The sequence below is a fragment of the Amia ocellicauda genome, chromosome 7 (genome assembly GCF_036373705.1).
Source record: "Amia ocellicauda isolate fAmiCal2 chromosome 7, fAmiCal2.hap1, whole genome shotgun sequence".
Classification (NCBI taxonomy): Eukaryota; Metazoa; Chordata; class Actinopteri; order Amiiformes; family Amiidae; genus Amia; species Amia ocellicauda.
Window position 1 is genome coordinate 2,592,501 of NC_089856.1, and position 23,566 is coordinate 2,616,066.

The 23,566-nt window shown below is 51.3% G+C and overlaps 1 protein-coding gene across 6 annotated transcripts in view; it reads right to left on the bottom strand.

The window, feature by feature from the left end:
- The window catches only part of kank2 (KN motif and ankyrin repeat domains 2), a 57,553-nt gene that overhangs the window by 33,434 nt on the left and 553 nt on the right, over nt 1–23,566 (bottom strand). The window contains exons 1-2 of one of the 6 annotated variants that reach the window (XM_066707879.1): nt 23,299–23,454; nt 247–457 (exon numbers count right to left, since the gene is read on the bottom strand). The gene's annotated coding sequence lies outside the window, so the exon portion shown is untranslated. Of the gene's footprint in view, nt 1–246; nt 458–7,253; nt 7,432–22,548; nt 22,718–22,840; nt 22,912–23,298; nt 23,455–23,566 lie in introns of those variants that run through there. The other 5 variants (XM_066707878.1, XM_066707881.1, XM_066707882.1 and 2 more) reach the window with 5 other exon arrangements.

Below are 23,566 nucleotides of genomic sequence, written 5' to 3' on the forward strand. Positions count from 1 at the left end.
AGAGTGTGTGTGTGTGTGTGCGTGTGTGTAAATGTGTGTGCATGTCTGTGAGTGAGTCAACTCCTGGACAGTGCGAGAGTGGGATCTCTGCTTCAGCACAAAACACCCTGGCCGTCGGCTCTCTGGGAACCAAAGCAAACTGATTGAGAGAGGAATCTGGGGTGGTGTGCAGAGCAGGAGGGATTGGGAGAGAGAGGGATAGCGAGAGATGGAGAGAGAGAGAATGCAAAAGCCAGCGCTTCTTACCTAACAGTGCTTGTGTCGGAGGGGTTTCAGTCCTGCTTCGATTGGGGCCGCATCGGTACACCTGCCTTCACACCTGCATCCTCCCTCCAATCTCTCTCTGTGTCTCTCCTTCCCTTTCTCCCTCTCGCTGTCTCTCTCTCACTCTGTCCGTCTTTCTCTCTCTTGCTCTTGCTCTGTCCTTCTTTCTCTTTCAGAAATCACACTGAATCACCTGTAAGCAGAGAGAGAGAGAGATTTAAGTACAGGGTGCTGGAGTGGCTGGAATAAAAGAAAGGATTATGTATTATTAATATTGTGTTGATTAATATTATTATACTCTCAGTCGTGGTGATATTATATGTGTATTTACTCTCCCTGTCCACCCCTGCACCTCCTCTGAAGGATATAACGAGGCGATGAGAGTGACAGGAATTCCCAGCATTCCTGAGGGCTCAGATTGACAGTGTGCCCTGATGATGTCACCGGATGACTCCGCCCATTCTCAGCTCCTCAGAACTGGGGGCGGACGAGGGACTTACTGACCTCCTGGCTACAGGACACGCACCGTCACAATCACTCCCTCGCGCTCTGTAAAGCTGAAGATGATGAGGTAAAACGACACGACACAACCTTCATTTGTATTCATTTTAAATTTTGCAAATGAAGAAGTCAATGACCGGAAAGCACGGAGTGAAAGATCGTATTTCATAAGCAGTGCCTCCGTGCCGGGTTTTGGCTGCAATCTGGGATTAAAAATCATAGTTTCCCGCACCATAACTTCACCACATGACAACATCACTCGGCGGGGGGGGCACATTCTTCGAGCACGTGCTCTCCAACATGTACACTTTCATGTTCTTGACATGTCACCTGGAGCTGAGGCCGTCGTGAGAAGGAGCCCGGTGTCTCTCGACTGCGGCGACGGACGGAGCGGGAACAGAAGGCGAGGAGGGAGGGAGCCATTCTGACGACATCGGCAAAGAAACCAGAAATAACTACGGAGGAGCGAAGGAGGGGAAAAAAAATCTCATAGAATGTCTGGAAGTCTCAGTCCTGAACAGAAACCAGAGCCGGGCGGCTATTAAAAAGCCATTTCGGCAGCGCTTTATGTTAAACAGTCTGCTGTAATAATAACCCCCTTCCTGGATCTTTTTCTATTCACTAGGGGGCCGAGTTTAATCTGAGCGTGTTTCCTACTGCAGACCCGAGGAAACTTGCCGATACAGCGCCTCATAAACCGGCACGTATCGAGCGTGCATCTGAGAGGCATTACTATTATTGTTATCCTTATTATTCACTACTTTCTAAACTTGTTTTTATTTAACCTCCCCCCCGCTACACACACAGTTTTGTCCATTGTCAAATAGTAATCAGCTCATCTCAGTGCTGGGACCCTGGCGCCAGCATGGGAACGGGGAACGGGCCATAAACGTGGGTCGTGCGCTGCCGGGACGCCCTATCCTGTCCCCGAGCCTGGCGGCAACAGCGGGCCAATCGTGCGCCGGTGTCAGGCATCTCCCACTCGGAGTCAGCCAATGAAACAGCTCAGATCCGAAGCGGGGAATCTCAGAGAGCAACTGTTATCAGGGGGAGATTTGAACCGTTACGCAATCCGTTTTATAAGCAAAACAGGGAACCGATCTGGTTCTTTAGCAATACTCAAAACAAATAAAGGTTTAAGAATCAATAAACAAACAGAAATCGACCCTGCTGGCTCAGGACGGAGAGGACAGATGAGCCAGGAGGCCTGTGCAGACGCACGCTTTGTTTTGCTGCCGCGGTTGTTTTTCTTGTGCTGTGAAGGGCAGCTGTAGGTTGTTGGATTTGTATCGGGTATCACTGTGCCGGAGGGGCTCGAGCTCCATCAAAACAGGCCTCTCGACGTCAATAAACAGGCGGACGCCCGTCCACACACAGCACCAGGCCGCACAGCAGGGCGCCGAGTCGGCACAGCTCTCGGACGCACAGACGGGCAGACAGGGGCAGACGGGGCGACGCTGGGGAGACGGGGTCACAGAGGTCTGACAACACAACACCTCTGCCAGAAGAAAGGGTGGATCCCAGGGTGGTTTATTTACGCTGTATTGATTTATTTGTTTGTTTATTTCAATGCTCGGTGCATCGGGAGTAGCCAAAGGTTAAGCTCTTCCTGTCCAGTGAAAACAAGCCTGTTTCTCTATTTTGTAGACTTTTGTTTCTTTCCCAAAACCATCTCTATCTGCAGGAGGTGCTTAATTGATCCTGATTGCTTCCCCCATCCCTCACTGCACATTAAAACCCACCCCACCCCCCAGCTCAATACCAGCCCACCTCCATGCATCACAGCATTCGATTAATGATTGACCGGCTGACGTAGAGCGCTGGCTCCAACGCCCCCCCACGGTGGTCTGGAATGAGAGGTGTCGGATCCGCCCGGTCTAGCGGCGAGGGGTTAATCGCCTGTGGGGGGGAGATCAGGCATGTTTTGGTTGTGAGTTAATTGGCCCCATCACCACTCGAGGTGCAGCACAGCAGAATGGCATCTTTATATCTTGTGCTCACCCACAACGCCCCCCCCACCGAACCCCACGGCCGTCCACCACGCGCCACGTCACTCCGGCAGCACGCGCCGCGCTCCACCGACCCTCGGAGGCCAAGACGTGAAACGGCACAGAAAAACCTGCCGTCCGCGGAGTGTTTTCTTTAGTTTTTTTACGACACACATTCCGGAATCGCAACTTGTGTCCCCCGAGTCCCGGCAGACAGGGGTCATTTGAGTCGGTCTCCCTGGGGAGATGCAAACTGTGAAAACATTGGGCTGACGACAGGCTGAGAAGACCCAGGCCTGGTTCAGCATCAGAAGGCAAAATGGGGGAGAATAGAAAGTGTCCTCCCCAAAATAAATGTCCCACCCATCTCAGCAGTGCCTGGTCAATTGTGAGTGCTCCCTCGAAGGAACCCCCTTCACCGTTGACTTCTGACACAACCCAGAGTCCAACCCAGCGGCCTGTGAGCGACACGGCCTCCATCGGCACCCTGCGGATGGTGCACATCGCGCAGGGGGGGCAAGCCGTGACTCAATCCATGCCTCCATATCCACAGCCAGGAGGTCCAGCCAAGTCTGCGGAGCTACAGGCTGACAGAGCCGTTATAACAGCAGGCTGCTTCTCGTTAGATGCCTTCACACCCTCGCTCACTGTGCGCCGCGCCAGACAGGAGGAGTGAGGGGCGGGGGGGTGGGAGAGGTTATTTTCGATTGTGTTTCATCACCTGGCAACTACAGAAGAGAACAACTGGGAACCTCCTGGAAAATGTTGCCTGTAAAAGAATCACGCAGGCGAAAAACAATGTCAGTGTGTTACTGCCAACTCCGAAACACCCAGATCTCAGTCTCCACACTTAACATCGCCACGATTCTTATCACTCATACGTGTGTGATGCGTTTAATTTATGATCGGTGCAGGAGAACACAAACAATATAAACAATCTGTAACTCGATGCAACACATCGCTTTCGTTCCAGAGCAGTCCGTGAGGAGTCCGTGTTTTCCACAGAGATCTTTCCCCCAACACAAAAGGGTGTCTCTCCGAGCAGCTGAGCCTCATTAAGATGCACTAAATTATCCCCCTGTCACCTCCGTGTAACACCTCCACTCCCCTCCAATCATCCGGGACCGTCACCGCAATTATGACGTGCAACTCTCCATGTCTATTTATAAATATGTAATCAGCTTCTTATTAACATAAGTCTGCAAAACTTGACTTGGGTATTTAGGGGGGGGGTTGCAAAAACATGCAGTCTTACGGCAAAATATCAGAGGTAAGACCACAAGCTTCCCTCTTCTTCCCGAGTCTCGGGCAGTGAAAGGCGTCTCCCTGTTGCACCTGGAGATAAATGACATTGGGCTGTGAGCAAGTGGAGGGGTTTCTTAAAGTCTAGCGTTCTTCTCCCCAGGTTAGTTGGGAATGTGGGCAACACTCTGTCCCCGGACCGGAAACACGGCTCGAGGGAGACGGCATCTTAAAAACCGACAAGAGATGCTGTCGTCTATCTTTCGCCAGGCAAGAACTGTCGATCACTGAAACACATAAGATCCGCACAGCGACACATTGTTACACATGGCAGGTGACACTGGCTTCACTTTCAGCCTCTTTTCCTGTAATTGTTTGTAAATAACTGCCTGCAGGCGAACTAAGGAGGTTTGACAGTGAACTCAACTTCCTGCAACAATCCTTACTTATCCAACAATCTGACACACAGGCAGGGAAGTGACAGCTGCTGTTTCTTTGCTCTCACTCTCCCACAGTGTGACCACTTCAACATCACTGCTGGGCTCTAAACAGGGTCACCTGGTCAACTTGCACCGCGATATGAAATAACGACAAAAAAAACATCTGAACCCACCCCAGCACCCCCCCACCGCCACACTGCAGGAAAACATTCATCTCAGCGCCTTGGAATGCCTCGGCCCCAGTCCGGGGCAGGAGAGGGGCAGGGAGCGAGTGCAGCCCCTCCACTGATTATTTTTCTAATATGGTTCATCTCTCTGAGGAGACGCACACCCCCTTCCCTCTCCCCTGCCCCTGCCCCTGCCCCTGCCACACACACACACACACACACCCTCCTCGAGCAGCAAGCTCCATAGGCCAGGGGCCGGGACTGATGGGCAGGCAGGGCCCGGAGACCCCAGCGCAGGAATGTGGGCCAAATCACAAAGGCTCATTCATCCAGGCAGAGAGCTCCACAGCTGGATTTAATAATGCAGATACTGAGGGGGAGGTGGGGGGAGAAGACCATGGGGGGGTGTAAGAGAGAGCGAGAGAGAGCGAGAGAGAGAGGGGGAGAGAGAGAGACCGATCTCTCGGCAAAACAAGTGTTCCGACTCAAGTGAGCGAGAGAGAGAGAATCAAACGGCTGCGCAGTTCACCTTTGGCTCTCAAACGTCAACGGCTCACGGGGGACAGAAGTATTTATCCAGTTGTCTGTCTTGGGAAGAAGGGAAGATAAACGGTCTTTCAGAAAAGCAATTTCCCTCACAAGAAGCTCTCCCCCGTCCGGCATCGCCTGACAGGGTGTGCGATGATTTCTCTTCAACCCCGTGTGAATTTAAGACTCGGATAAGATTATTGAACAAACAACGCATTTCACCGGAGTAACTGTTGCCAAGTTCAAATGAGGACCCCTCAAAAAGAGACACCCGTTCCCCCTCACTATGCCAGAGCTACACTAGATACTGATGTGTTTGTGCGCTCCATTTTAAGCCTGGTGTTTTGGGGGGGCAGCTGCATTATCTTTGTGTCAAGGCTGCGCTTTTTCTGTTTTTCTTTTTTCCTCCCCGGGAAGCAAACACACCAAACACCAGATTCAAGGCCCCCGAACACGAACAAAAATGACATCACAGGGAATGAGATTATTCCGGGGTTGGACGAGAGAGTTTGGCACCATATAACGGTAATTATTCAGACAGGGCTGGGCAGGAGTAGTTGAAGATCTTTACGCGCTGATTTTCCAGTGCGGATTGTCGTCGGGGTGTTTCACATACGCCATCGAAGCGCAAAACGAACTTAATTTAAAGCAGTAGGCTCCATAAAATGGGGGGATAAAAGAACAGGTACGTGCATTTGAAGGATCTTCCCTCTCTTATTGTGTGAAACAGCTCCCTCCCCCCCCCACACACACAGCGAAAAAGCAACAGATAAAAAAAACGAATAACAAGCAGCTGCAGATGACGCAGAAAACACGGAACAACAAAATTCCTAAATATCAAGTTACCCACAATCCTCTTCCCTGAGCGAGACCCCGTCCCACAAATAACCCCCTGTGTGAATGGAAAAAGCACAATTGTTGTATTTATTTTATTTTTAAACCGTCTGACCGAATTGGGGAGGAACATTTTCGCAATGTCCGCTGTAAGTACGGAGTCACAGATACCGTAAATCAGCGCCGGCAAGCGTATCATTAAGTGGCTTCCAAATGCACTTTTTCCTTCAGTAATGACTTAATTAGAGCACAATGACACCCCCCCCTCCACTTGAGCTTCCTGTGTGGTGTGTTGAAGACCACACTGGCAATTAAGAGCCCCCCCCAGCAGCCAATTAACTGCAGTAAAGCCACTCTCTCTCTCTCTCCCGCGGCCCGACGGCTCTCACACACTGAAGCCGAGGCCGAAAAAGGATAAAACGAAGACCGAAAACAGCGACAGACAGTGTGAGAAGGAGATTTGGTAGCTGAGAAGCGGCAGCCGCGTGAAACCGTGTCACAGGGCCAGTGAATCTGCGGATGTTTCCTCTTATACATCTCGTCCTGTCCTCTTAAATAAACTGCGACGGACTCCCCACACACAACGCCAGTCCTGCCCATATTCATGTGCCTCCTTCAGGTTCAGTGACCGGACACCAGGTCGCTCACGGGTAAAAAGAGCAGCTCGGAGTCCGACTATGCCACCCGCTTGGACCGAATGACTGAAACGCTCTGTACAGGTGTGGGACGTAACCAGCTGCCGGGTGTCTCTCTCTCTTACTCGAACTGGGGCGTGAGGCTCACTCTGAGAGGAGACCACGGCCTGCCAGCTGCCCGGCAAGGGATTATAGCCACGATCCAGGGCACACACGGGCCGTGGGCGTCAGAGGGGAGCACCTGTCAGAGCAGCCCAGTCCCACCGTCCCAGGCATCTGCACTTTGACCTCCTCTACAGATCCCGCATGGGCCACCATAATAACACCCCCGACCAACTGTGCCATCAAAGTCGAAGGGTGGCGTGCTGCTCAGGGGGCAGCTGGGGGTTTGCATTTCCATGCCCCACGCCCCACGCCCCACGCGGCTGGGATGCCATCACATCAGGGGGCATCGCCGACACCAGGGTGATTGCCGGAGAGTGTTGGGGTCAGAGTCTCGCACAGACAGGACCCCTGCAGCGAAAGCTAACCAGTCCATTGGTCTTCAGCAGCACCAGCATCCAACAACTAGCCCCGCGGCCGTTCGGTTTTTAAGCGAACCCACAGTAACTTCACCGACCCGGCAACATCGGGTGAGATTAGGGTGACCAGTACCTGTATCTCCTCACCATCCCAGGGCTGTCCTGCACCAGAGACCCAGAGGAACGAGTCTGGGACCATTCCAACATGTCGGCCCATCTGTCCCAGCTGCAGGAGCATCATCTCTCGAGAGCGAAGCTGCTCAGCTCCTCCTCTCCCTCGGCCCGTGGCCTTGAGAGGCTGTTTCTGCGTTTCTGCAGCAGAGAAACGATGCCGCGATCAAAGCAGCAGCGGGGCTCCTTGAACCGGCTCCAATAGCCGTGCAGTCGTTCTCCTTTGTCTTTTTTGGTTATATAAACACAAGCCTCGCTGCCTGGCCTCCTCTCTAACTACACACACACACACACACACACTCTGGCACTGGAGGCAATCACACGCTCGCCCAGACGCGCCGGGGAGAGTGTTGCCTATAGAAGGCAATGCGCTGCACAGGGAGAGTTTTAATTTGGATTAGTCGAGCGCGCCGGGGCCCAGGGTGCGCAAGTTATCCATCTCTGGCTCTGTGGCTGACGGAGGAGTCTGGCTCGGGGCAGAGGAGAGAGGGGGTTCAAAAAAAGCTGCGATTGCTAGTTTTCTTCTTTTCATTGTGTTCCTCTGGAGAAAGCTTTTCCTCTTTTTCCTCTCTATCAAAGTTTTATGAGATCTGATTAAAGAAAAATGTGTTATATACATATACACATATATCAATCCACTGCCTCCACTAGATGTTTCCATTTGCTTCAATCTACGGCTGCTCTTTTCCATTTCACGCCTGCAAATGATGAGATAATAACATTGACAGGCGTGACAAACACATATCTACTCTCCTCCGTAAGAAACCCAGTCTTTTTTAATTTAATGCATTGTTCTCCGTTTACAAAACCCAAGTGACCCGAGAGAACACGACTCTCTGACCCCGCCAGCACGCCTCCCGGGATAATCGGTCCTAATCTGACCGGACAAAGAAACGCTCAGCTCATGCCCGTGTCTCCGGATTAGCAGAGAAGTTAAGTCAAATTCCTGTGAACGTCCAGAGATGCTGCCAGAGATAGGGACACACAGGGTCCATCCTGAAACCGGGATCCTTACTTAATACCGTTTTACATCTGTGCAGTTTTACTGGTGCGCCGAAACCCAACCGCACCCAGGGTCTGAAAACTCCACGGCCGGCAGCTTTAAACACCTGGGGCTACATCGAGGAAACGTTTACCGTCATGCCAAATGAAATGGGTGGGGAGTTGTGTCACACCGCTTTGTGCATGGGCTAATTTAAGGAAACAGAAGTAAAGGAAAAGCTCCACTTATTTATTTATTTATGCATCTGTTTATATTAAAGAAAGGGGCTGGAAAATGTAACTGGACGTTAATGTTTTATGAACGTGGGGCCTATAGTAACACACCACGGATACCGGAAGTATTAAATATAGCAAATTTCCCCTTAGCGTATTCAGATTTATAAATATGCAAATGCACACGTCTGTGTCGAGGACTTCCCGTGGAGAACGTGGGCCCACCGAGAGACACGGGTCGTTTGCTGGTTCTGCCGTGTCTAAAAGAAGGCGGCAATGATATCTCCGAGAGTAAGCTGTCCCGAAAGAGGTATGGCCAAACTCCCGAGCCAAACCGTTAATCCACCTGGCTTCACCCTCCGCCAGCAATTGAAGAACACAGTATTTGCGTGTTTTTAGATTTTTTTCTCTCAGTTTCATTCTCACAAGAAACACGGCCAAGGACAACAGAGATCGGCACCCTGGTTTCAATTAAAAACTGGCGCGCTCCCCAACCCGACACGGCGTAGCAGGGCTGTGACACGGGAGGGCGTAAGACTATACGCTGCGTTGCGATGGCCAGGTGGCTCGGTTTAGTCTCTGGCGCCTACAGCTGGCGGGAGGAAGACAAAGAACGGTCCTACGAGACGCCCTCGTGTTTACTGACCCGTCCCTCACTCTCTCCATCTTATTTGGCGCCTTCTCCGTCGTCTTTGTGTCTAACCTCCCCTCTCTCGTCTTCCTCTTTACCTCGGTCTCTCGGATCTCCCTCGCCATCTGTCTCGCTCTCCGTCTATGCGTCTCTCTCTCTCTCTCGATTCCTGACTCTCCCCATCCCCACAGGGGCACAGACCGGAGTGTATACACCTCGCTGTGATGAATACAGGCACGTTCATCAGACACACGAGCTGAGGAGTCTGAAACCGGGCCCCAAAAGAGGAGAACATCGACATGAAAGCACTCATTCATAACTGAAAATCCAGGAAGCTGAACGATATTAGATATTACACTAATACAGTCAAGCGTAGATATTCTTCCTTCGTTTTTTTGTTTGTCATGAATGCAGAGAGGGTGTGGAGAGTGAGGGAAACTCCTGTCTCCCTGCGTGATCCCATGGGTTACTGGGACTGTCTGCTGGGAAAAGACAACCGGCTGACCACTAACGCCTAGCTGGTGTCTCACTCACAATGTTCCTGCTGTACCCCCCCCTCTCTCTCTCTCTCTCGCTCTCTCTGCTATCCCATCTCTCCTCTCTTTCTCTCCCTCCAATCTCTCAGTCCCCCCATAGTTATAATTGCGATCACTCTCTCTCTCTCTCTCTCTCTCTCTCTCTCTCTCTCTCTCTCTCTCTCAGCACAGCCTGTTGTAAACAGCAGGAGCCTGAGAACCAAGACACCAGAACAGCAGCTATTTAAAGCACTGTGTGGAGTTAACCCATTCCTTTCCTGGATGCCGTGTCTCTCACAACAACTCACACACACAAACACAGACACGCAGTAACCCAATCCCGTCTCTCTCTCTCACTCACACACAGAGACACAAACACACACACAGTGCACAGTAGCCCGTCTGTCTCTGTACGGAGGCTTTGTTCATTTGAACATGTGAGTCGAGATTCTCGTTCCTGAGCACATGACTCCCCATCAGTCCTGATTGAATAAACCCCTGAACAACAGACACACAGTAACTAGTCTTACCAGGAAAAGGCACAACTCAAGTCCATCTGAGAGAAGAAAAATAAATATATTCATATCCCATTCAATTTCCTAAGACACTGAGAGGGACTTCTCTTCCCAGCACAGAGCTGAGGATTTACTCAGACCCACTTGTAACAGTGCTTAGTTAGGCCAGCACAGGGATAGGGCTCGGTCTGGGCGATCTCAGCCTCAAGGCGCTGCTGCCACCCTTGAGGAGAATAGAGAATAGAATCTGCGATCATTCTATTGATTTCATTTTTGACGTGGAAACAATTTACTGACAAACTTACTACATGTAAAACATGCATCTGCATCCAATCTGTACCAAATCCAGTCCAAACAGTGTGTGTGTGTCTGTGTGTGAGTGTGTTTGATGGCCAGTGTATGGGCTGGTGTGCTTAATCCCATGCATCGGTGCTGGGGAGAACATACTTCATTTTTACAGCCTGGTTTTTTAAACGCTTTCACAGGGAGCGCTGGCCCGGGATCTGGCAGGGATGCCCAGGCGAGAGACAGGCCTGAGCTGGCAGCCGATAACGGGGGGGCAAAGCCATAAAAATCACAGATGTCTACACCTACACACACACACACACACACACACACCTGGAGCACGCTGACCAGATGTGCTCAATTAAGGCACTTAAACATCACTTCCAAAAGGGATGTGCCAGTTTATTCTATTTGTATCCAAAACAGATCTGCCGCTCTGAGGCGCCGAGCTTGATTCCATGACCATCTTCAGTCGAACAGCGAGCTTTGACCAACACAACAAAAATCTGCTCTTCTGTAAATGCCTCGCCAGCTGCCTAGACTCCGCTGTTTACCGCAACCACAAACATAGCTGCGAGATAAATCCTCCCCCCCCACCCCCGGCAGAGATAGGGAGACGATCACTGAAGGGGCTGCCGGCCAGCGTCTGAAATACACCCCCCTGAAGGTGTACAAGAGTAAAGCTACACTTAAGGATGTTTATTTGCACCCCCCCCAGTCTTACACTCTGCATTTCCTCTGTGTCCTTTAGTCCGTTTCCTGTTTAACTCTGCAGCTACATGCCAGTCTGTTAGACGGTGGCACTGCCATTCACTACACTGTTTTGTTTGCGTTGGCATTCCCATCGGGAGGAAGCTCTGACTGGCTCCACGGGATTCTCACGGGTGGAGGAGCGTCCTGTACCCGACCCTGCCGGTGTGAGAGCGCAGTCCACCGGCCACCCACCCGCCAGTGTGTCCGCGGGGCCATGGGGGGGACCCAGAGCGGGATCTCCAAATACGGCAGGAGAAGCCCAGAGGACACAGGTGACTGCGCGAGAGGGACCGGTGCCAAAACAACAGCGCTGACAGAGTGAAGGAGGGTTTTATTCAATAACAAAAAGAAGAAATTAAGTTGGTTTAAGGGCTATGGAGTTTGATGACAACAAACACACACACGGCAACTATTAACTCCCTCCCAGCAACATCTGGGCCAGAGATGGTGTGTGTGGGGGGGGTGAGCTGCGTGTGTAAACAGCCCCGCCAAGGACCAGACAAGAAAACATGGCTGGGCTCCTCGCAAGGGAGCGCAAACGGCAGGCAATCATCTTGCGTCCTGAGTTTGATCGGCACGACTTCCCCACCACACAACTGCCTGCGAATTCTGGGAGCCTAAGCTTTGGAAACACGTACAACATCTGTAGAACTTATTTATCTTTTCCTTTCTTTCTCGTGTTTTCTGGTGCCTGACTGTATCGCCGCACGCTTGTCTTTCCTAAACATAATTGTTGTTTTTGTGTCTCGGACGAGCAGGTTTCTGGGTTAATCGGCAGTCACAGGCATTTGTCACAGCATGTGTTAAGATAATCAAACGAAAGAAAAGAAATGCAACAGTAAAAAACAACCCTGCTCCTTATGAGAGTCGGCTGGGGCGCGAGGGCGGAGGTGCAGCCGAAGGAAGGAAATCCACGGAGAGATCGACTCTGCAGCTCCACGTCTTCGTTGGGAGGCGGACTCGCTCGTCCCAGGACACAGGGAGAGTTTGGCAACACGGATGGCCGTGCCGCCTGCAACGGGTGACCGATTAGGGTTCATGGGGACGCACAGTAAACTGAGCCACACGCTGCGGGGCCCCTCCACCCCAACAACACGAGCTGGACGTTTGACGGCCGTGACCTCACTGTGTGTAAACCGGCTCAGACAGCGGAGGGAAGCCAGACGCTTGCCTCGCTTCTCCGGCCACGCGGTCCCCGGCAATTGCGGGCGACGGATCCAAAAACTGGTCGATGAGCGGCTTCTCTGACAGAGCGGGGCCCAGACGGACCCCAGTGGCCCCCCGGAGCCAGGCGCCGTTTGTCAGGCACCGTTTGTCAGGCACGTGTGTGTCTGTGTCTGTGTCTCGTCTGTCCCTTGGCTGACACTCGGTCGGGGCTGCGGTGAGAGAACAGGCACCGGGGCTGGCCGGCACATGTCTGATACCCGTCGTGCCGCAGCTGCTCAGCAGGAAATCGATGCTTATCAATTATTCAAAGCCGCCAGACAAGAGGAAAATTAACTACAGTATAGAAACGATTTATTATGTAGATGTATTTGTTTGTTTATAATAACCAATTGGATGCATTTGCAACTGTATTTGCCTACAAAGCTGCTGAGAGAAACTTTGAAGTGACTGGTAGACGAATGCAGATCGTCTGGGTCTCACAGGGCGTAAATGAGAGCGCCCCCCCCACCCCACTCCGCTCACCCGACACAAAAAGCCGACACAAGGCGACACACCCCCCCAGCCGGGCCGAGTCACCGCCTTTAAGCCTCCATGCTTCGTTAGGCCTGCGTTTAATCACACTTTGGCTTGTTTTAACACTCATAGAGCTGACCACCTTATCTTCGGTGGACCCCCGCTGTGTCAGGAGTGAGTCGGGGGAGGTGGGGGGCAGCACGGGTACAAAGAGATGGGGAAGAATGATGCCGGCATTCGCTCGGAAGCAATGGCGATACCAAACCTCACCCCACCATCAGCGTGCCGAGAGGTGACGGACAGGCAGCCGGTCCTACATGCCCTCGATCTCGGCCGGCGCCGGGGGAGTGTGGAGGACAGGGGGTGCTGGGGGCCATGAGGGGTGTGGACAGCACCGGGAAGCCACTGCACGGCACACCGAACACTGGCCGGACCCTCAGACTCACACGCAGCCGTGGCGAGGACCAGGGAGCTCGGCCCACGTGGCCCGTCCTGCCCCAGAAGGAGGCCCTCGCTCTCAGGAAGTGCCAAAGTGTCGTGCGTCTCCAATAGCTTCCTACCGGGCCGCGTCTGGGAGTGTGTGCGAACGGCGTGCCAAAGCAGCTGAACACATCACCGCTGGTCATGGGAAAACGCGTCCACAGATCGCTCAACGCCAAACTGAATGGTGTTTTTGGCCTCCAGCCCCTTCTGAGGCTCTTTAAACAAGTCGTATGGATTTGGACAGTATGGCCCGGCCCTCCCCCAGCCTGAGTTTAACACCCGAGTGAAGCACGAACAGGGACATTTCAAGGGCTGCGGTTTCCCACCAGCAGTTTCGAGAACACCGAGTGACTCACAGAGATAAGACAGTTTTTCCATGTTGTCTTATTTGTATAGAGAGGGGGGGTAGAAATTCCTCTCAACCACATGAACTTCACTGGTCGTGCAGCTACAATGGTCTCCCTCTACACAGATCCCTATCGCGGCCCTTATCTCAGAGCACTCGAAGTAAGTATGCACAGCGCGACCGCGCAGAACGAGGAACATAATTCTTGGCTGGACTTCAGAACGTTCTCTCTCTCTCTCTCTCTCCCTCCCTCCCGGCCCCCTGGCCCCGCGGCCCCCCAGAGTCACGGATTTATACCCGAAACAGATCTGTGGGCTCCAGTCCTCTACAGCTCTTAGCAGGAGAGGGAGACAGTAATACTTTTCGACACAGACACACAGCCGCCCCCCTTCCAAACCAGTAGATTAAATAATGAGAGAAGAGAAGAGAAGTCATTGGAAATCAATTTGAGTAAAAAGAGCTCAAAGTTTATTTAAGGTCTGCAAATTTTATTAACTCATCTTCTTGGTCTTTTTTCATCTATAGGTTATACAGTTGGGTCCATAAATATTTTAACAGTGACACAGTTGTCATCGTTTTGGCTCTGTACGCCACCACAATGGATTTGAAAGGAAATGTGCAGACTTTTATCTTTAATGTGAGGGTAGTTACATCCAAATTGGGTGAACGGTGTAGGAATTACACCCATTTTCATATGTGGTCCCCCAATTTTAGGGGCTCAAAAGTAATTGGACAAACTAATAAACATGAATTAAATTGTGAGTTTCAATACTTGGTGGCAAATCCTTTGCAGTCAATGACTGCCTGAAGTCTGAACACATAGACATCAGCAGATGCTGGGTTTCTTCCCTGGTGATGCTCTGCCAGGCCTGCACTGCAGTGTCTTTAGTTCCTGCTTGTTCTTGGGGTGTTTTGCCTTCAGCAAGTGAAATGCTGCTCAATTGGATTCAGGCCATTGCAGAACAGTCCACTTCTTCACCTTAAAACAGAGTTCATCCTGCTGCTTTTGTCAGGAGTCACATCATCAGTAAATACAAGGGAACCAGTTCCTTTCGCAGCCATAGATGCTCATGCCATAACACGGTTCCCTTGTATTTACTGATGATGTGACTCCTGACAAAAGCAGCAGGATGAACTCTGAAGTGTTTAGGACTATATTATCTGCTCAAATTCAGTCAAATGCTTCAAAACTCACTGGACGGCGCTTCACAGTGCAGATGGACAATGACCCGAGGCATACTGCGACAGCAACCCAAGACTGTTTTAAGGTGAAGAAGTGCAATGTTCTGTAACTCCTACACCGTTCACCCAATTTGGATGTAACCTCCCTCACATTAAAGATGAAAGTCTACACTTAAAGCACATCTTGATCATTTCCTTTCAAATCCATTGTGGTGGCGTACAGAGACAAAATGATGACAATTGTGTCACTGTCCAAATATATATTGACCTAATTGTATATTATGAATAGGACTTGACAGCTCTGCAGTAGGCGCACACAAACCTAGATCCAGGGAGAGCACCTTTGGCTCTGTCCCACAACGTTCCTGGAAAAACCGAGCTGGAGCGCTTGCCCGGTCAGCAGAGGGTTAAAGGAAAAGGAGCTCAAAATCGCTGAGCTCCCAGAGGATCCCAAAAAAACTCTGCCACTTCCTCCCAGCCCGGCCTCCTCCCAGCATGGGAGAGACAGAGAAAATATCACCAGAAACTTCCAGAAAGAAAGAAAGAAAAAAAAAATAGACGCGGGGAAGGAAGAACTGCCAATTGTACATTTAAAATAACTCGAGCTCCTTGGACATTTTAATACATTCTTGCCTGACCGCTCCTCTCAATTCAGTGCGTCTTTAGACTCAAATCAGCTCCATCGCAACTCAGGGACTCAAGTCCAGTATTGTTGACACACAGGAGGACTTCCAGCTTCATTAGATGTCTGTACATCAACAATAAAACACACCTACTGTTCCTGGACTATATAAATAAAGACAAAACAGTTTGCAAAGCCAGTACATCACAGCGGGAGACAGCTGGTTGCGTTTCGTGCATTCCTGTATGTTTTCTACTGAAACAGCAATATACCCCTTAACGATGAAACCTGCAGCCTCCCGCTGAGAGCAAAATAACAGCCTGGCCATATTGTAACTAGCGGACATGGGGATCAAAGGTATCCGACACAATACGGAGCATAAAAGCGAGCAGGAGGCGTCACGCAGAAGGTGAGGCAGGCCGGAGGGCACGGAGTCCATTTGCAGTGTTTTGGCAGCGTGAGGCCCAGGGCAGTGAAAGTCAACGTGGTATCCTGTGGCCGGTGAGGGCATTGAAACATCTGGATGGTGGTTTGTTTTGGAAAAAACACCGGAAACGTGACTCAGAGAACAAAACAAAACAAAACAAAACATGGGCGGCGGGATCGCTGGTGGTTTCAGAGCAACGCGGGAACGGAGAAGGATGAGGAATCAAATCAGCACGCTTCTCAGGGCGAGGATAAACGCAACAAAAACAAGACGTCCTTTTGTGAAAACGTTGATTTCTGAGAATGAGGCACGTCCGTCACTCAGCCCGGACTTGGACCCGGTCCAGGAGGCCGAGTTGTTCAAAAGCTCCTATTGAGAACCTGCCAGACACTTCAAGTAATGCGTCCGCTCACAGCCCGGCCCCGCTCTTCTGACAGATCTGCGCAAACGCCTTCATTTAGCCAAACTTGACACCTGCGTTTTTAATCCCGGGCCCTCTTTCACAACGCGGTTCAGACGTCACGAGGTACTTGACTCGACTGTTAAACAGAATCAATTCTACTGCACGACAAAGAGAGGTGGACATTTTGTCTTTTATCGGCTCTCCAGAAAAAAAGACTTCTCTTCGGAGGACCTGCAGCCAAACGCTGGCTCTGGGTTTCTTTATGCTTTTTCGGACGGGACTGGAAACTTCCTAGGGAGGGGAGAGGACAGCGATACAGCAGAGAAAGAACAAAGTGTTTTAATCTCTTGTGAAAGGAGAGTAATGGACAGGTTTCCTCTCTTGTGGTGATGTAGTTTTAGGACTGCTGGGGAGAACAGCAGAGAAGCACTGTGACTGGAGAAGCAGCCTCCCAACACTGCATTAGAAAAACACAGGGACAGACAGACAGGGACAGACATCTGCTCACAATGTCTCACAAGTTGTCGTCCTATCTTTGCTCTTAATGCCGACTGCAATCCGTTGCCTACACGCCTCCCACTCGGAGCAGCGTCTTGTGCCATGAGAAACGCTGGCACAATCTCGGAATCCCAGTTTGTCTAATGCCAGTGGCACAACTGGAGCACGCGTCCCGGAGCGGGGTTCAAAATGCTTCACTCGCTTCCCGTCCCGGACCTGTGTGTCACACTGCCGGCTCGCGACACAACGCCTGACGGGATCGGGGTTCAGCGCGAAGTACCGTCGACGCCAACAGTGCAGACTTGCTCGACATGTCACAACAGCGCTTGCCGGCGAACGCAGACTGTCTGCTGCCATCAGTTCTCAGCGCAGGCAGAGCTGTCTCGTTACGCTGGGTAACACAGTGCCAGGCATACTCGAGATTCCAGCCGTCAACCAACGCTGCTTCATACCGGCCCCGTTTTTTATTAACAACACACTGCGGCCGCGACTGAGCCGAGCACATCACGCTTCAGCAAAATCAATACTCTTTTCATTTGAGCATATAAGAATGGATGCAGAGGGGGGTGCTGCCATCGGCGCAGAACTGTGTAAGAACAGACCACAGACCAGTAAAAAAGAAAACGCACTAAAATAGGCTCCCAAAGTCCCCTGGGTAATATTGAGTGATGTCATGGGAGGGTGATTTTTTCCACAGTGAGCCGGGGATGGTGGATTCCAGAGCTGGGGGGGGATAATGGCTTTTGCACGGCCTCTTCGTTAGAACTGCCACAGTGACGGGGAAGTATCAGCCCCGAGACGCATCCGCGCGATTCGGCTTTATTTTACGATCCGGGACGGGAAGCGAGTGAAGCATTTTGAAGCCCACGGATCCAGTGCGTTCCAGTCCCCTGCGCTGCCTGCACGTGTGAAGAGCCCCACACCCCCCATGGCAAACTCTAACCATCTGAACGCAGAGTAATGTCTCGGCCTGCCTGCCCGCCTCTCCCTCTCCAATGGATACGCATCTCCAGCGCACATGTAATAAAACTCCCCTTCAGCAGCGCTCCAACTTTATGGTTGGTGAAGATCTTTTTTTAGTTTTTTTAACTCCTTCAGCTGATATTTAAACTCTTTCCATTAGACATCTACAGCGAGCCGCAGTCTGGTTTTCCCATTCGCTGCTGAATCTTCAAAACCTCGCTTGCTTTTTCCTCCTCCTTTTCCACAGCCAGACTTATTCCAGGTCTGAAGGGAATGTCCTACTGAGAGACTGAGGACCTGAACCTTTTCACCCTGGAACAGAGGAGACTACGTGGGGACTTGATCCAAGTCTTCAATATCATGAAAGGCATCGACCACATCAAACCAGAGGAGCTTTTCCAGATCAGCAGGGACACACGCACCCGGGGACACAAATGGAAATTGGGCTTCAAGGCATTCGAGACAGAAAACAGGAGACACTTCTTCACACAGAGAGGCGGCACAATCTGAACAAACTCCCCAGCGATGTGGCTGGAGAGACAATTTGGGAACATTCAAAAACAGACTGGATAGGATCCTTGATCACTTAGATATTAATGGACACCAAACGAGCACGATGGCCTCCTCTCGACTGGACACTGTCTCATGTTCTCATGTTCTTTTCAAAAGCAAGACTGAAACAGAGTGTCCTGCCTCCCTGACCTTCATAGATCCCAGACCCACAACCCTCAAACCCACCGTCCAGGTTTATATACAGAAATATCTCACGTACAGGCTGGCCTTACTTCCCAAACGCCAAGCATAACGCGGAACAGACGACCACAGCAGCACACAGGCCCTGATGTGGATTCTCATGTGCAGACCTTTCGTCTATTTTGTTTGTTTTAAGCCATAATGAACTTACTCTGGGACACAACAGGATCTCTGTTCCCCGTCGGCTCAACAAACTCCCCTCCCGATCACCGGGATTCACCGAACTTCAAAGTGTCCACTGCAGCCGCACACCTCACAGGGATGCAATTCATAGCTGCAGCTGCACAGAGCGGAGCCCACAGCGCAGTCATATCAACAGACACACATCCCACCCCCACCCCCACCCCAGAGTAATATTCCCCACAGCTCTTCTGCTGCATGGTTTAAATGTCAGTGCCTGAATGTCTGCACTAGAACTGTGCCCAACACACCAGGAACCGAGGCACAGCAGTTTCATTAATCTGGCTGAGATGAGACCGAGAGGAACTGGAGAGAGAGAGAGAGAGAGAGAGAGTGGTGCTGAAGAGGTTAACTGCTGCAGTGCTGAAGAGGGAGGGAGGGAGAGAGGGCTGTGGATTCGACATATGGCTGGCTTCTTGGCTGCGTCGAGAGGCATTTTCCATTTTTGCAGCACGGGGAGGTGTGGCACACTCAATTGATCAAATTACGCCGTGCCGCAGAGCACACATCACACATGTAGAGCCATCCCCACGCAGGCATCCATGCATCAGGGCAAAGGAGGGTAAAAAGAGGAGAGGGAGAGAGAGAGAGAGAAGGAGAAACACAGAGAGAGTGTGTGAGAGAGAGAGAGAGAGAGAGAGAGAGAGAGAGAGAGAGAGGACGACTTACAGGCTGTGGCCTTGAATACCGAAAGGCAAGCGTCACCTCCAGTGAGGGAACGTTATACGCCCCACAAACAGTCAACTGGCCTGGGAGTCAGGCGCTTCACTCTCCGCGATGGGGGGCTCTGACAGCAGGATTATGCTTTTCCAGTAAATTGTCTGGCTTTGAGGCGGGGGGCCGCACAGTGCAGCAGGCGTCAGCTCGCACCCATCCGCTCAGTGGCATAGGAGCCGAGAAATGCAGCACCTGCTCATTAGGCGACTCCTTGCAAATCACAGCCTTGCACAAACCCCCCGCCCCAAAACCCACAAGCATTCGTTTTTCTAAAGAGGTTTTTTGTTGTTAGATTTTGCAGTTGTACAAAATAAATAAATTCCTGGTTACCACAGGGAGGCTGTGTTTTATTTTGAAGGGTTACAGCCCCTCCTGTGCCAGAACAGTTCAATTAGAGTTGAAGGAAACCATCTCAAAATGAAATGTGAAACACAGTGTCCAGCGGCGACAGCGCCAGAGAAGAAGCAGAGCGGGATGTATGTGGGAATTAATTTACACTCAATTACACAAGACTGACTATCTATAGCTTGTAAGATACAATAGATAGATATAGCAGTTATTGTATATAATATACAGATGATATAGGAAGTTTGTCATCACATCAATGTCACAATTCATCCCCACCTCATAGCTTTGATGTCAGTTAATACTGTTTTTTCATTGGCACATAATGAATGCAATGCTATATAGTTTAGCGAAACAGCTGGTACAATGTTTACATTGTGTGTGTTTTACAAAACCAGCATTCTAATCAAATATAAGGATTCAATGCATTTTTATCATAAGTATTACAACAACACTGTGCTGTGTGCAGTCGCGCTGAGCTGAGCTGAGCTGAGCTTGCAATTACAGATGCTCTCCCGGCTGTTAGCACATCAGCTGAGCACAAGTTTCCACAACGCGGCTCCTCTCAGGCCAAGCGACAGCAGAGCCGCGGCGGGCGAGGGGCACCGGGGCGAGGGGCGAGGGGCACCGGGGCGAGGGGCACCGGGGCGAGGGGCGAGGGGCGAGGGGCGAGGGGCACCGGGGCGAGGGGCACCGGGGCGAGGGGCACCGGGGCCAGGGGCGAGGGGCACCGGGGCGAGGGGCGAGGGGCGAGGGGCGAGGGGCGAGGGGCACCGGGGCGAGGGGCGAGGGGCGAGGGGCACCGGGGCGAGGGGCGAGGGGCCCGCTGGCAGCTCCTGTGGCACACGACCACGTCCAGCCGGCCCTGCTGTGTGACGCGTGTGCGTCTGCTCGTGTTCACTTGCTCTGACTGTCTTTCGAGAACAAAGGCAGAGGATTGAAAAAGAAAATGGATGCAACAAGACAACCTGACTGGATCTGTGTTCACCTGCGCAGGAAGGCGCGCAGACGCAGTCACACCCCTCCTGCATCAAAGAGTGAAAGACCCCCACAGGCGACCCTGTTTTCGCACAATGACGTCATCGTTGTAAAACTGGCCAAACGCCATTAACAAAACGTGTAAGCAGACTAATGAACAGGCCAACTGCCAGTGCAATGGTAAAGCACAGCCTAATTATTTATAATCGACTGGTATGTTATAATCACACCTACAGCAGTGGGGGCTGGACGCGTGGGGTCGTGAAGCATGTTTAAAATGCCAGTCTCTCGCCCACTGCGACGGTATATGTGGGGATGTGATTAATGTTGGGTGCCGCACAGATGGGCAGTTTACAACCCGAAACCTTCACCCCATTCCGGATACAAGCGACCGCAGCAGCACCGCCGGCAGGGTGCCTGCCCGGCCAGCGTCTCCGCCAATGGGACCGGTGGGATTGTGCAGATCTGCGCAGAACTGCGAGCCAGTGTCCGTGTTGCTGCGCATCCTGCTGGCGGTGTTGTTGTTTATGCGCCGTCTTCAGTGGAAAGGGAAATGCACGCTTGTTCAACTTGTCAAGTCTGTGAGGAAATCCTGGTTTGTCTGAATACTTGTAAGCAGTGACAACATCACAGCTTTGCTCATAGTGTTGTATTAGTATTATTATTAGCGTCATCATGCAATAGAAATCAGTTGCAAGTCTGTTGCATTTGCCGCTAAAATAAATACTTCCATTTAGAATTCAAGAGCCTAAACGAAGATTAAAGTCAACAAAATCCTAGTCAAATGATCAGTAAACCATCATCCTCGCATCTGCGTCTCCGGATCCGAACCGCAATTCACGCATCCTATGATGTCCGACCGACGTCCCTGTAGGACCACGCAGCCCCCCGCCACGGAGCCCAAACTGTGATCACGATCAGTCTATGGAGAGGGCTGTCTGCAAACATCCAGCTACTGGGATTTTATTTATTTTTATTCTTTGCTAACATGACTAATTGCTACCATGAATCATAGCACACACACCCCCCCTGCAAAAAAAAGTCCCAGGACGGACTCAAAAACAAGCTGAAAGCGAATCAACCGAGTTTAAATGTTCAACATCTGTAACTCATGAAAACTCAGCCAAAGGAAGCCAACAGACCCCCACCCTCCCCTGGCCCAGGAGACCCAAGAAACACTGACACACACACACACACACACACACACACACACGCAGCACAATCAAACACAATGCGAGCTATTGCAGCCTTTTAGCAACTTATTTTGCCTCCGATTAATTTGACACTGCTATTCTTTAGTTGCACAGTCCACTTTTTATTCTCTTAAAAGGTGCGTGCTTCGGTTTATTCCCACGGCCACCCCCTTATTGTCCACCAGCCAGGACCTCCAGTGTGTCCCGCAGTGTCCAGTCCAAGTCCTCTTGCTGTCCAAATGCATGCGACCGCCGCTCTCAATTAAAACAAAAGTTTGTTCACAGCCTACACCTCTTCATTGATCTTTCTCACACACACACACACACACACACACACGCCCTTCCTCCTCCTCCTCCTCCTCCTCCTCGGGTTGAGCTCCACCGGGACAACCCGTTGTTCCCCAGCTTGCGTGCTCTGTCACGCACTCTAAAAAGATATGTTCCACATGCGAAACACACTCATGTGCCACATCCAAATAACACGGGATCGCTTTTCTAAAGTTTGCCCGGCAGACCAATGTCCTGGAGCCACAGCGCACTTTGGATCGAATAAAAGCATCCAAGTAGACTTACCATAATGCACGGAAAACGTGCGAGCCATTTCTCTCTGTTAAACTGATCTTAATTCAGAAAAACAACTTGCTGCCCGTCCCGTTAGAAATAAGCCCCATCGCACCAGTGCCCAAAAACCCACCGCCACCGCACCACTGGAGACCGACTCATAACGGGCGTAAAAACGCACAGCCAGCCACCGGAGTGGCATCCGAGCTGCTGACACCAATCAGCCAGGACGTTGGTCGCCTGGTTTTCTTAGTCAGACAAAAGAAGTCAAGTCAAAGTCCCCCCCGCACAGACGCGCACACACCTCGGTCCTGCTTACCTCTCTCGCCCGGCTCCGATGTCAGACCCCGCAGCAGCGCGCTGTCAGCGGGACACGCAGGGCCGCCTCCTCCTCTGCTCTTAAAAGGGCAACGGCACCCGGGCCTGCCGTGGACTCAAGTCCAGCCCACTGTCTGGCTGTGGAGGCTAGTGAAGGAGCCATGCATTTGTATGTACATTATATTCATGCATGAACTGAGCGATAATGTACATACAAATGCGTTTGGAATCCCGCACAATATGGTATGCTATCCTAAATCCAACCTCGTTATAAATGTATAGACCCATGCATTTTCTCCTACATCACAATTGAACCCCCCCCCCCCCCCCGCCACACACACTGTCATTTCATAACCGGCACTCCAGATGTGGAACTGACCCCCCGGCGCGTCTCCAGGTTTGCGTTAATTACACGAATCAGTCATCATTTCATATTGCACTTACCGCCCTCGCATCCCAGACTGCGGTGGTTTTGCAGCTGAAAAGACTTGCTTTAGGGCCGCGTTCGGGTGATTGCTAAAGAATAAAACCACAGGGAAATCTCTCTCAGCATCGCTATATCCAACACTGCGTCCACGCAGTTATGAACACTTGCATTCGTGCGCTGAAACCGCAGCCGCAGAGTCATTTTAAAAGGACAGATCTTAATCTCGGACCTTTTCAATTCCTGGAACTGTATTTATAGGCGACAGTATTAACCGATTCCGCTTGG